Source organism: Sinocyclocheilus anshuiensis, unplaced genomic scaffold, assembly GCF_001515605.1.
Source record: "Sinocyclocheilus anshuiensis isolate Anshui unplaced genomic scaffold, SAMN03320099.WGS_v1.1 scaffold1957, whole genome shotgun sequence".
Lineage (NCBI taxonomy): Eukaryota > Metazoa > Chordata > Actinopteri > Cypriniformes > Cyprinidae > Sinocyclocheilus > Sinocyclocheilus anshuiensis.
This window is the reverse complement of record NW_015537935.1, coordinates 16850-29329: the sequence shown is the minus strand read 5'-3', so window position 1 is coordinate 29329 and position 12480 is coordinate 16850. Positions and strand designations below refer to the sequence as shown.

At 36.4% G+C, this 12480-nt stretch overlaps 1 pseudogene; it reads right to left on the bottom strand.

The window, feature by feature from the left end:
- Nucleotides 1-2447: 2447 nt before the first annotated feature.
- Nucleotides 2448-4517, bottom strand: LOC107658679 (uncharacterized; annotated as a pseudogene).
- Between the last annotated feature and the right edge of the window lie 7963 nt (nucleotides 4518-12480).

Sequence of the window (12480 nt, the reverse complement as noted above, 5' to 3'; positions counted from 1 at the left end):
TAGCTACATTATGTGTTACATGCCCTCATTATATTGCATGTTTAATTTAGCAAGTGGCTTCTAGTTATCTTGTGAGGTCCCATACACCTGGGGCGTCAAAGCAGCAGTCATTAAGATGAATGGAAATGATAACAGGTTTATTATAAACATCTGTGGGTTACATACTATGTACAGTATACAATATACTGTATATACTGTATATATATGTATATATATATATATATATGTGTGTGTGTGTGTGTGTGTATTATATTTATTATGTATATGTTAAATGTATAATATATTTATAATAATTATATAACAATTATTTATGATTATTTATATTCCCATTATAGTAAACATCTTATTGGAGAAAAAAAAATATTGTGTACACCCCTGAGTCAAGAAATGAGGTCATACATATTAATATATGCTAAGTTTATTTTGTCAGCTTTTAGAAGTACAGTATATATTTCCACCAGGGTAACAGACATGAAGCCCAGTGTCAAAAAGTTCAATATCAGACATTGTACAGTACAGTGTTTTTATACAACGCATGTGCATACAGGAAATTATAGACTGCAAAACAAAAATAACTGTAATATCTCATTTTGTTGTTGTTAGTTGTTGTAAGAATGTTGTAAGGCGGTCTGATTTGTATTTTGTGACAATACACTACACTGTAGCAAATACAGTTGCACATTTTCCAGTTTACGAAACCTTTTGAGTCTCCAATACTAAAAAATGCTATTTTCTTGAAACTACATAAAAACCCTTTTCAGACCAACAAAATTACCCCAAATGTTGCCCCAACTAGTCAAACACAGTTGACTGAACAAAGAATTTCATATTGTTGAAATGTTAAGGCTTTGTGAGCTCCCAGCATGCATTGCAGCATGAATAAATTATGCAGTTACTGTTATAGGATTATTGTTTTGCTGTTTGCAGACTTCATTTACATTTTTTTGCTGTTGTTTTATCATTATTGTTAGTTATTTGTTGTACTGTGATGTAAATGGTTGTCACCATTCTTGAGGTTAGTGTGTCTAGTTTTGAGGCCTAGAGTATGTTCACACACTCATGTCTATCTCCTGGGTATCTTAGTCTTGTATGTTGTTTTACAAGCATAGACAATGTTATCTACTCATTAGACTAAGTTTCCTATTAACGTTTGTCATTCGTAAGCAAACATAAACTTGATAATGAGATGACTTTTTACCTGTTTTTTTTTTCGTCCAGGCAACAGAAAAAAATAATTTACCTCAATGACAGTAATTGTATTTTCAGTTGCTGTGACAAGAATTTTTCTATTAGCAAAATAAGACAATCAGCTTTGCATGAACAAACCAATTTACATTGACTAAACAAAGTATCTTTATTGAGCAGAACTAAAAAACTATTGTTGAGAGAACTCAAAAGTCTTACTGCATCAAGTTGCTTTATTATTTTAAGTTTTCTCAACTATTTATTTTTTCTACAGTGTACTGTTCAAAAGTTTTGGGGTCTGTAAGATGGTTTTTTAAGTCTCATATTCAACTATGCTGCATTGATTTGATCAAAACTAGTAATATTGTGAAATATTATGACATTATATTGTATTATGTTTTTTTTATAATATTTTAAAAATGGAAAATCATTCCTGTGATGGCAAAGCTAAATTTTCAGCAGCCAATACTCCAGTCTTCATGAACTGTCAGTCGGTCACATGATCCTTCATAGTTCTCAACTATTTATTTTTTCTACAGTGTACTGTTCAAAAGTTTTGGGGTCTGTAAGATGGTTTTTTAAGTCTCTTATATTCAACTATGCTGCATTGATTTGATCAAAAATAGTAATATTGTGAAATATTATGACATTATATTGTATTATGTTTTTTTTATAATATTTTAAAAATGGAAAATCATTCCTGTGATGGCAAAGCTAAATTTTCAGCAGCCAATACTCCAGTCTTCATGAACTGTCAGTCGGTCACATGATCCTTCATAAATCATTTTAATATGCTGATATGGTGCTCAAGAAACATTTCTAAAAAAAAAATGTTGTGCTGCTTAGAATTTTTGTGGAAACCCTGATACGTTTTGCAGGATTCTTTGATGAATAGAAAGTGTAAAAGAAAAGTTTGTATTTTAAATAGATTTTATTTGTAACAATGTAAAAATAATGTACTGTTACTTTTTACCAATTTAATGCATAGAATATTGTCATTAAAAATATTTATTAAAAAAAATAATCTCATTGCCCCCAAACCTTTGAACGGTAGTGTAATTGATTTAGTAACATTGCAGTTACTATGTACATACATTTATTTTAAAAATATGTTATTTACAATGTACAAAAACTTATGTACAATAAAAAACAAAAAAAAAACAACAACAACAACAACAAAAAAAAACAGTGTTTTAACTGTAATTCTGAGAAAAAAAAAACTTTTTGTTGTAATTCTACAGTATATGATTTAATTTAGCTGCTCAGTCTTCGGTGTGCTGTACCTTGGAAACTTCCCTGAGTTCAGGAGCTGTGAAGTGTCTCTCTTGATTTATGTTTTTTTCTGCAGTGTGGGATTGGTTTTGGCATGACACTTTGGGACCGTGTGATCTCCGCCCACTTCAGCTAGGCTCTGATTGGCAGGCTGAGATGAAGAGGTGGGCATATGCGTTAGTGCCAGGCACACGTCACCCACCTTTAGTTGGCGGCATTGTAGTCTGCAGGTTTGACTTGTATGTTGAGGGTTACAGGAGGACCAGCCATGCCCGCAAACGAAGAAGGGCAGCCCTTGACTCACCTCCAGAGACAACTGCAGAGAAAATGTAAATACTTTAAAGGCATAGTTCTCCTGAAAATGACAAATGTGTCATAATTTATTCCTTATGTCCTTCCATTTAATACAAAGTTCTGTCATGAAACTCTAGATGGCGCAGGTTGATAGGTTTTAACTCAATCTTATATAATCACATTATTATTCACATGTTGCAGCCGACTGGTTTTAGTTGCATCAGCAGCCAATGAGCTGCTGCTCAACATTCAAATACTTGGCCAGTGTTTGCTTAGTAGTTTGCAGCATGCTTCAGAAACCCTCCACTTTCCCCAGCTCCACCTGTATAGATCTGCTACAGGGCAATTTCATGAATGTTATATATGAGGGTAATTTCATCTTTGTTATATGTGCAGCAGCAATATTTCTTACATATTCACAGCAGCATGTCTGTGGACTGTGCAGCAGCAGCATAGCAGATCTATTCTGCCAAAACCAAATACATTAACATTGCCATGTACTGTATATTACCATGCTAAACTCTCTGAGAATTGTCATGACAGAACTGTGTTCAAAACACAAAAAGAGCCTAGACAGGACACAAAATCTTTTGTGTTTTGCAGACGGTCTGAATAGTAAGACTTAATTATTCCTTTAAAGTCCAATATGCAGCATATCAGGAGTATCTTCTGTCCATGTGTGTGCTTACCTGTGAATGGTCATGCTCAATCTCCACATGTAAACATGAGAGCGTTGGCGTGTGTGAAGGTGTCAACTTCAACACAGTGAAACGCCTCAGTGTCAGCTCCGGATGTAATTGAGCACACCGCTCCAAATCCTCCATCCTTAAATCCTCTACCCGCTTCAGTTGACCACCTTCAAGCTCCACCAAAGAGCCTTCTGCAAAGCGACGGAGAACCCGCAGGGCAGAAGAGGAGGATTTAGAGTGTGTGCTAGTGTTCCTTTGGTGATTGTGTTCTTCTGCTTCTTCTCTCCGGACCAGCAGGGGGAGTTCCTCTCTGGTTTGCTTTTCACTTTCCCGCTTTGATTCTTCAGGCACAGCGTGAGTAGAGTGGTTCAAATCGAGCTGCGGGTGATGGTTGTACTCAATATTGTGTTTAAAATATTCTTTATTAGAATCTGTATGTAATAGAGAACCTAGAAGTGGGTTGTTTTTCACATAATGTCTCTCATGATCTCTTTTGGAGCAGATTCGCTGATTTTGCGGTTCGTGGTACCAATGTGAATATCTCGGTCTCTCTTTTTGCATGCACAATTTGACTTCCTCAGTTGGAATATCTCTTCTTAAAGTATCCCTAACAACCCCTCTATAAAAATATGAAGCTGACAATGAGTCGATTTGTGGACTATCCAGCTTTCTGAAACCTTTCACAAGTCCATGTCCTACTTCTGGAGTTAAATAACTCCAGTATGAAGTACCCCTTCCAAGACTGTGCAGCATGTTTGGGTCAGTGACAAGTACATTTGATGAAGGTGGTGGATATCTCCTACTAGTAGAGTTCAGACTCGGTGAAGGGTGGATCTGATTTGCTCCTATAACACAAGAGAGGTCTGGGGTCGTGACAGAGCCTAAATCACACCTGTAAGAATACAAGTTAAACCCATCTGTGACAACATCAGGTGTGGATTCCCGTACTTGTCTAGATCTTCTGAATATTAAATCCTGATTCCAAAAGGGAGAAGGGGTTTTAAAAATGGGTTCGGATGACTGTTCATTTGGTACAGAATCCCATTTTTCTAAGACTGAGGAGGTTTTTTTTGCCATGAGCACAACAAAGATTGTGCAGTATCACATTTGACATAAATGCTGTGCTGTCCTCTTCTTTCTCTGTTTAAAACTACTTGTTTAATAGTTGTGGAGAAATTTCAATAACATTGCATTATTTATGGTATCAAATTTGCTTATGGGGAAGAATAAGAGCATTTGAGATGTTTTCAGAAAACACTGTGAAGGTATTTTGAGGGCATCAGCACTTGCTGGACGATTAGAGTTTAGCTGAGCGCACAAGGGTCTAATAGTTCTTTGAGTAGCTGTGATGGGTAAAATTATTTAGGATTCAAAGGAGACTTGTGGAGTCACACTGACTGCACTGTTGGGTGGTTCCAGTAAGAATTTCTGAAAAAAAGAAGAAGAGTAAATTAGCTTATGTTGTGGTAGATCTGTTTGTAGTGAAACTCATCTTTAGGCAGCAATTACAATGTTTAATTCTTAAACTACACACACACACACACACACACACACACACACACACACACACATACAGTATATGTATATATAGAATGAATGTGCAAAATAATCACACATAAACACACACACACACACACACACACACACACACACACACACACACACAAACTGTTTTCATGTTTCATGTTTCATTCCATAGATTCAATGGTTTTTAAACTGTACAAACTGTATATTCTACCCCCGTACCCTAAAACTGCCCCTCACACAAAACACACTGCAATTTTAGATTTTCACAACACTTCATTCTGTGTTTTCTTTTGACATTGTACACAGTGTAGGATACACATTTTTATCAGCCCCTAAAAACTAATTTAGAGAATATTGCAGTTATCATATATTGTGTTTTCTAATTTATTTTTTCATTATCCTTTATTTTAAGTTGATTTAACATTTAAGTAACCAACTGGGCACCACTAAATAGACACTTTTGATTGTGGAATAAATAAATATTGGGTGACAATTATGCATGCGAATAAGATATTTCTACAATTGAAATATTGTAATGCTCCTTTTGTGTAATTCTGCAGACACACCAATAGGTGTCAGTATAAAGTCTAAGACCAGTTTTGCATCAGCCAATCAAACAAACCAAAATGCCTTTAAATTCAACATAATATCAAAATTGCCCCATTTACTGTCTTAATTCACGTTCCTGGTCTTACTATTTACGTTTCATCAGTCCACGTTATTTCAAAAAAAAAAAATGTCTTCTGGTAACTTATGTCACCAAAGTGTGGACACCTCAAAAGTGAAAATTTACAAGGTCCTGTATGTCAAAGAATGAGTAACTACAGTTTATCCTTCTTATTTTGTAATGCCGCCCTCCAAACACCTGACTCCATAGTACACTCTAAAAAATGCTGGGTCGTTTCAACCCAATGTTGGGTCAAATATGGACTAACCCAACTGTTGGGTTAAATTTTGGTTACATTTTTAAATTAACTTTTTAACCCAACAGTTGGGTTAGTCCATATTTGACCCAACATTGGGTTGAAACAACCCAGCATTTTTTAGAGTGTATGTAATGGCAAACTTGTCTTGCCATTACATACACTCTAAAAAATGCTGGGTTGTTTCAACCCAATGTTGGGTCAAATATGGACTAACCCAACTGTTGGGTTAAATTTTGGTTACATTTTTAAATTAACTTTTTAACCCAACAGTTGGGTTAGTCCATATTTGACCCAACATTGGGTTGAAACAACCCAGCATTTTTTAGAGTGTATGTAATGGCAAACTTGTCGCGTTTCACTCAGAAATAAACCAGATTACTGAACAAAAATTAGCATTTCATGTCAATTTTATGCAAAACTATAACATAATATTGTTTTCCATAACAAGATTGATACTATCATTCCTTTAACTGCCTATATAATTTTTTTTTTCTAGTGTAACCCTGCAGAAATGGAGCTCTATACTTTCTAAATGTCTCTTCGCTAACAATTTGATAGCTTAATGGTACACTAATAACAGCATTCAGTGCCAGACGACCTGCCTCACTCCAGCTTTTAGTCTACAAACTTTAGTCTGCCCCGTGTCAGGGCGTTTCTATGGCAACACATTTTCCATAATAATTGTTTTCCCATAATAACAGTGCAGTGACTGTCACAAGGGTCAAGAGTAAAATAAATATGGCAAGTATAGGAGAGGTTACAAATACACACACCGTTTTGGAATTAAATGAATTAAGAACAACCAGATATTTGTTTGATCTCATTTCTGAATGGGATACAGCTGGTCCATTACATTTCTTTCGATTTTGAACCCAAATTTAGTGTTAGACTTGCGAAAATGTTCAAATCCCATGCTGTCAGAAAGACATCATACTCATCACACATTATCACCTGAGGTATGAACTGTAGAAAGAGGTATTTACCTATTCAAATTCCCCAGCTGTTTATTCAAATGAAATGACTAATGCTGTCATCCAGTATTTATAGCCCTCAATCTACACATACATTTTTCAGGTAATGCTATACAGAACATTAACACTATTTGAATAAGTGATAGGCAAATACAAGAGTTGCTCAATTCTGTAGGACAGCGGATAGATTTTTTTTTTTTTATGCAAAAAGTGAATATTTGTAATGGAATGCCATGATGCTAAAAATGAATTTGAGCATAAAGAACTGAACGATCTAAGAATTCGCCTCAGTTCTGCAGTCCATCTACAGCATGGTTAATCTACTCTTGGCCAAACAGTTCAAGAGAAAATCTAAAATCTATTGTTTTTTTTCTCGGTGGTCTATATCTACAGCACATAACAACAATATACCTTGCATATTGTTAAAGAGGAGGTTCTGTCGTAATATTGTACTGCTCTCTCTAAAGCTAAATATACGACTCTGCAGTTCTATGCAAATGAAATAATGTAGGCTGACTTATGAAAGCGAGTGTTATGAAATGAAAAATGAAAAAAAAAAAGTAACTTAAAATAGTAGTTTCAAAATAACATAACTTGTGCTTAAATACATTACTGCAAATTAAATAAGCAAATGAAATTAAACAAAATTCTAAAGTGCAAATTTTTGACTATATAAGAGGAACTGTCAAATATAGAGAAGTGCCACTGCACACAACACATCAATAAAACAAACAAACAAACAAACATAAAAATGATCTTACCTCCAGACACCCCTTGCTTTACATAACATAAAGGTCTGTGCTGATGAAATGCTGTGCATCCAGTTGTGACGCTGACTTGCATATAAACTCTCATTTTCATTCCTCCTACTCTCTCTCAGTTTCTCCCACTCTCCTCTCAACTCTGTCTGACGGCTGATGCTCTCTCGCTCTTTCTCTCCAACCGAGTTGCTCTTTTCAATATATTTTGTAGTGTATGTAGCTATAGAGTTGCTTTACACTATTTACACAAATTTACAGAAATATACAAAATAACAGAATCGCAAAACATATTATATTTGTGTTAGTGGTGCTTGTCTGTGCAAAACTCACTGGCATGTGTGTTCTGCCTAAAACCCATGTGTGTGGTCATATGGTTGCTAAGGTTTTCTGAGTTTGTTTATGGTTGCTAGGATTTCTTGGTTGCTAGGGTGTTCTGGGTGGTTGGTCCAGATGTTCCTGTGCAGTTGTTAAGGTATTTGTGTGGTTGTTAGCACATCGCTAAGCAGTTGGTAGGGCGTTCTGAGCGGCTGCCAGGGCATTGTAATGCGGTTGCTAAGTTGTATGTGATGGTTCCTGTGTTGCTATGCAATTGCTAGGGTAGAAGCCAGGGTGTTGTTAAGGTGTTCGGAGTTTTTAATACATATTGCATGTATAATTAATACATTTCAAAACAAGTGCTAGAATTTGTGGGTGGTATCTGTGTTGTTGGTGGTTGCCAGGGAATTCCTATGCAGTTGCTAGGGTGTTCTGGGTTGTTGGCAGGATGTTCCTATGCAGTTGTTAAGGTGTTCTGTGTGGTTGTTCACACATTGCTAAGCAGTTCATTGGGCATTCTGGTGGGCTGTCAGGGCTTTGTAATGCGGTTGCCAAGGTGTTGTATATGATTGTTACTGTGTTAATATGCAGTTGCTAGGGTAGAATACAAGGTATTGTCATAAGGTTGCTAAGATGTTCTGAGTTACTGTAATGTTAATGACTTTCTAAAGAGTTGCTAGGATTTCTGGGTGGTATCTATGATGTTCTGATTGGTTGGCAGAGTGTTGTGGGTGGTTGCCAGGGCATTGCTATGTAGTTGCTAAGGTGTTCTGAGTGGTTGTTAGAGCTTTTTTGATTGGTTGCTAAGGTTTTGCATCTCATGCAAGGCTGTTGCTATACATTCGATAAGGTGTTGTGAGTGTTAATTCATTGTTATGCAGTTGAAAGGTTAGAAACCAGGGTATTGTCATAAGGTTGCTAAGGAGTTAACAGTAATGCCTTTTTAATCAGTTGTTAGCATTTTTTAGGTGGTTTCTAGGGTATTCTGAGTTGCTAGTGTGTTGTGGGTGGTTGCCAGGGCATTGCTATGCAGTTGCTAAGGTGTTCTATGGTGTTTTGGAGTGTTGGAATGATGTTACTATGTGGTTGCTAAAGTGTGATTATGAGAGTAGATGCCAGAGTGTTGTTATGTGGTTGTTAAGGTATTCTGAGTGCTTAGTAGAGCTTTGCTTTGTGGTTGATAGGGTTTTGTGTCTTTTGTGTTGCTATGTAGTTGCCATGGTGTTAGGCCTGTCACGATAACAACTTTTTGTTGTGCGATATATTGCCCCAGAAATAATTGCGATAAGCGATATTATTGTCATTTTAAAGACCATTTTATGCCACTGAATATATAATCATAATGTAACAGCATAATAATGCAAGAAGGCCTACACACTTCCAAATGATAACAAACTTTTAATTTTTAAGAATATTTAGATCATGGAAATTAAGTATCAAAATATTAGATACCTTAAAAAACCTGAATAAATAGTAAATAAACATTTTCTAACAAAAAGTGCAAAGTAACAAGTAGAAAAAAAGAAAAATGCACAAAGAACTTGTATGGAGATTTTTCCATCTACAGATGTTTCCCTGACCTTTTCTCTGTAAATTAAGGGTGCACACTATTGCTGAAAAACACAATCACTACTCAGCAATCAGATGTCCGTTTGCACAAAGACACAGATCCCTAAACAAAGCCATATCTGCAGATGAAAGCATTTTTTAAATGTGAACTAGCACCTCATGTCTACACCACGTTATGTACGAGAAGCTGCAAAAGACAGGCGCAAGTGGAATGTACAAAACATGGTGACATTAATTTTTAAAGTAAATATAATGGGCGATATATTGCGTCACCAAAAATGTCATGTACATATATTGCGCGATAAGTCAATATATTGATTATTGCGACAGGCCTAGCTGGCGTTTGAACTGAACGCTGATAACACGCTGGAAGGTCTCCCTCCTCTTTAGCCCGGACGACACAGCATCCATGACTTCCAACAAGAATGTCAAATTTGGACTCGTCTGACCATAGAACACTTTTCCACTTTGAAACAGTCCATTTTAAATGAGCCTTGGCCCACAGGACACGACGGCGCTTCTGGACCATGTTCACATATGGCTTCCTTTTTGCATGATAGAGCTTTAGTTGGCATCTGCAGATGGCACGGCGGATTGTGTTTACCGACAGTGGTTTCTGGAAGTATTCCTGGGCCCATTTAGTAATGTCAATGACAGAATCATGCCGATGAGTGATGCAGTGTCGTCTGAGGCCCGAAGACCACTGGCATCCAACAAAGGTCTTTGGCCTTGTCCCTTACGCACAGAGATTTCTCCAGTTTCTCTGAAACTTTTGATGATGTTATGCACTGTAGATGATGAAATTTGCAAAGCATTTGCAATTTGACGTTGAGGAACGTTGTTTTTAAAGTATTCCACAGTCTTTTTACGCACTCTTTCACAGATTGGAGAGCCTGCACACTATTGCTGAAAAACACAATCACTACTCAGCAGTCAGATGTCCGTATGCACAAAGGCACAGATCCCTAAACAAGGCCATATCTGCAGATGAAACTTTTTTTGTAGAAGCATTTTTTTTTTATTAGAACTAGCACCTCATGACTACACCACGTTATGTACGAGAAGCTGCAAAAGACAGGCGCAAGTGGAATGTACAAAACATGGTGACATTAATTTTTAAAGTAAATATAATGGGCGATATATTGCGTCACCAAAAATGATTGAGGTCATGTACATACATTGCGCGATAAGTCAATATATTGATTATTGCGACAGGCCTACATGGTGTTGCTATGCAGTTGATAAAATGTTCTGACTGCTTCTTTTTTTTTTTTTTTGCAATGATATGGTATTCTTAGCACTTTGCTAAGTGGGTGCTAGGGTTTAGTGTCTTAATCCAAGGTTGTTGCTATGCAGCTGATAGTGTTGTAAGTGCTTGTTGTTACATCTATATGCAGTTTATGGGGGTTTCCAGGATGTTGCTGTGTGGTTGTGGGGGCATTCTCTACAGTTGTTGGTATATTGCTATGCAGTTATTAAGGTGTTTTGAACAATTGTTCGCAGGTGTGCATGTGGTTGCTAGGATGTTCTTGTTGGTTACTCTTGTGTTGATATGGGGTAACAAGGTGTTCTGAGTGGTTGTTAGGGTGTTCTGGGTGGTTGCTAAGGTGTACCGAGTGGTTGGGTACACTGTAAAAAATGACAGTGAATTTAACGGTAAAAGACTGTAAAAATGCTACAGTAAAAACCTGTTAAATGGTTAATGGTAAATTCCCCTACTATATACGGTGAAAAACTGTACTGGACATTACATATATTGGACATTAATTTTACGGTAGTATACCGTTTTTGGAAGTGAAAAAGACCATATAATTTACAGTGAATAACCGTAAATTGACATTCCCAGAATTCCCTGCGTTACATTTCAAATTTGATGTTTTTTGTTGAAATAACTATGTTTCTTCTTAGTTTTTTCTTATCAGTTTTGTATATTGGGGTTGTGTGTCACACCTAATGTTGTTAAATGAATGTTTATTGCATTATTTCAGTTTCATGTGTGTTACCATGATGGTGTTTAGTGTCTGTGTGAAGTTAATGAAATTACGGTATTTAACTGTAAATTTAAGTTAAAACCGTAAAACCTAAAACGTTGCTACCGTATTTTTTTACGGTAAAATTCTGGCAACCACAGCTGCCGTTTTTTTACCGTAAATTTTACACATTTTTTTTTACAGTGTAGGTGTTTACTGGACCAGTCAATAATTTCCAGGAAGTACATATATTAATAAAAGTTGTATACACTGAATGCACTGTAAAAAAAAAAAAAAAAAAATTGAGTAAGTGTCCACCAAATGCATAAAGCTAGTGATGCAGAAATGACATATTTCACATTTAATAAAATTAGTGGGCATCAATTACATTCAAGATTAGGTCTATATAATTGTACATCAAAATATGATAGTATTTTATGCACAACAGATCTCACGACAGTACTCTTTCTTTTAACTGATGGGACTTTGTCCCTGTTTTTCCTAACTGGGTTGCATTTTACATTGTTTTTCACCCACCAAAATTGGACCCAAACAACAGTCAGACCTGTCAATAATATCAGGGTAACCCGTCTGCACTTTTGCTTTATTCTGTTTGCACTTGAAATGTTAGTTACATGCTGCGGCCACAAACACTGAAGTTAAGCCCACACAAAGTTGCAAGGATTCTCTGTCTGAGTCATATGAGAGCTCTATAACACCACACAGCCCTCCAAACACACATATTTCATGCTTGTCAGTCTGGATTTTAAAGACAGATGTGTGTGTGACATTTAGAGAGAACTAATGCTGATACAATCATGTTTTCCACACATCCCACACGCTCTTACAGCTGTGGTAAACTACTCTTCAGATGCTCAGAAGCTCAGCTGCACTTTTGAGGCTGTGTATCTTCTTAGGACAGTTGAAGCGCAGTTTCAAACATTAACCTCAATTCTGATTCTCTCAGCCTCACATGCATAATATTGTCAACAGTGGTTAGT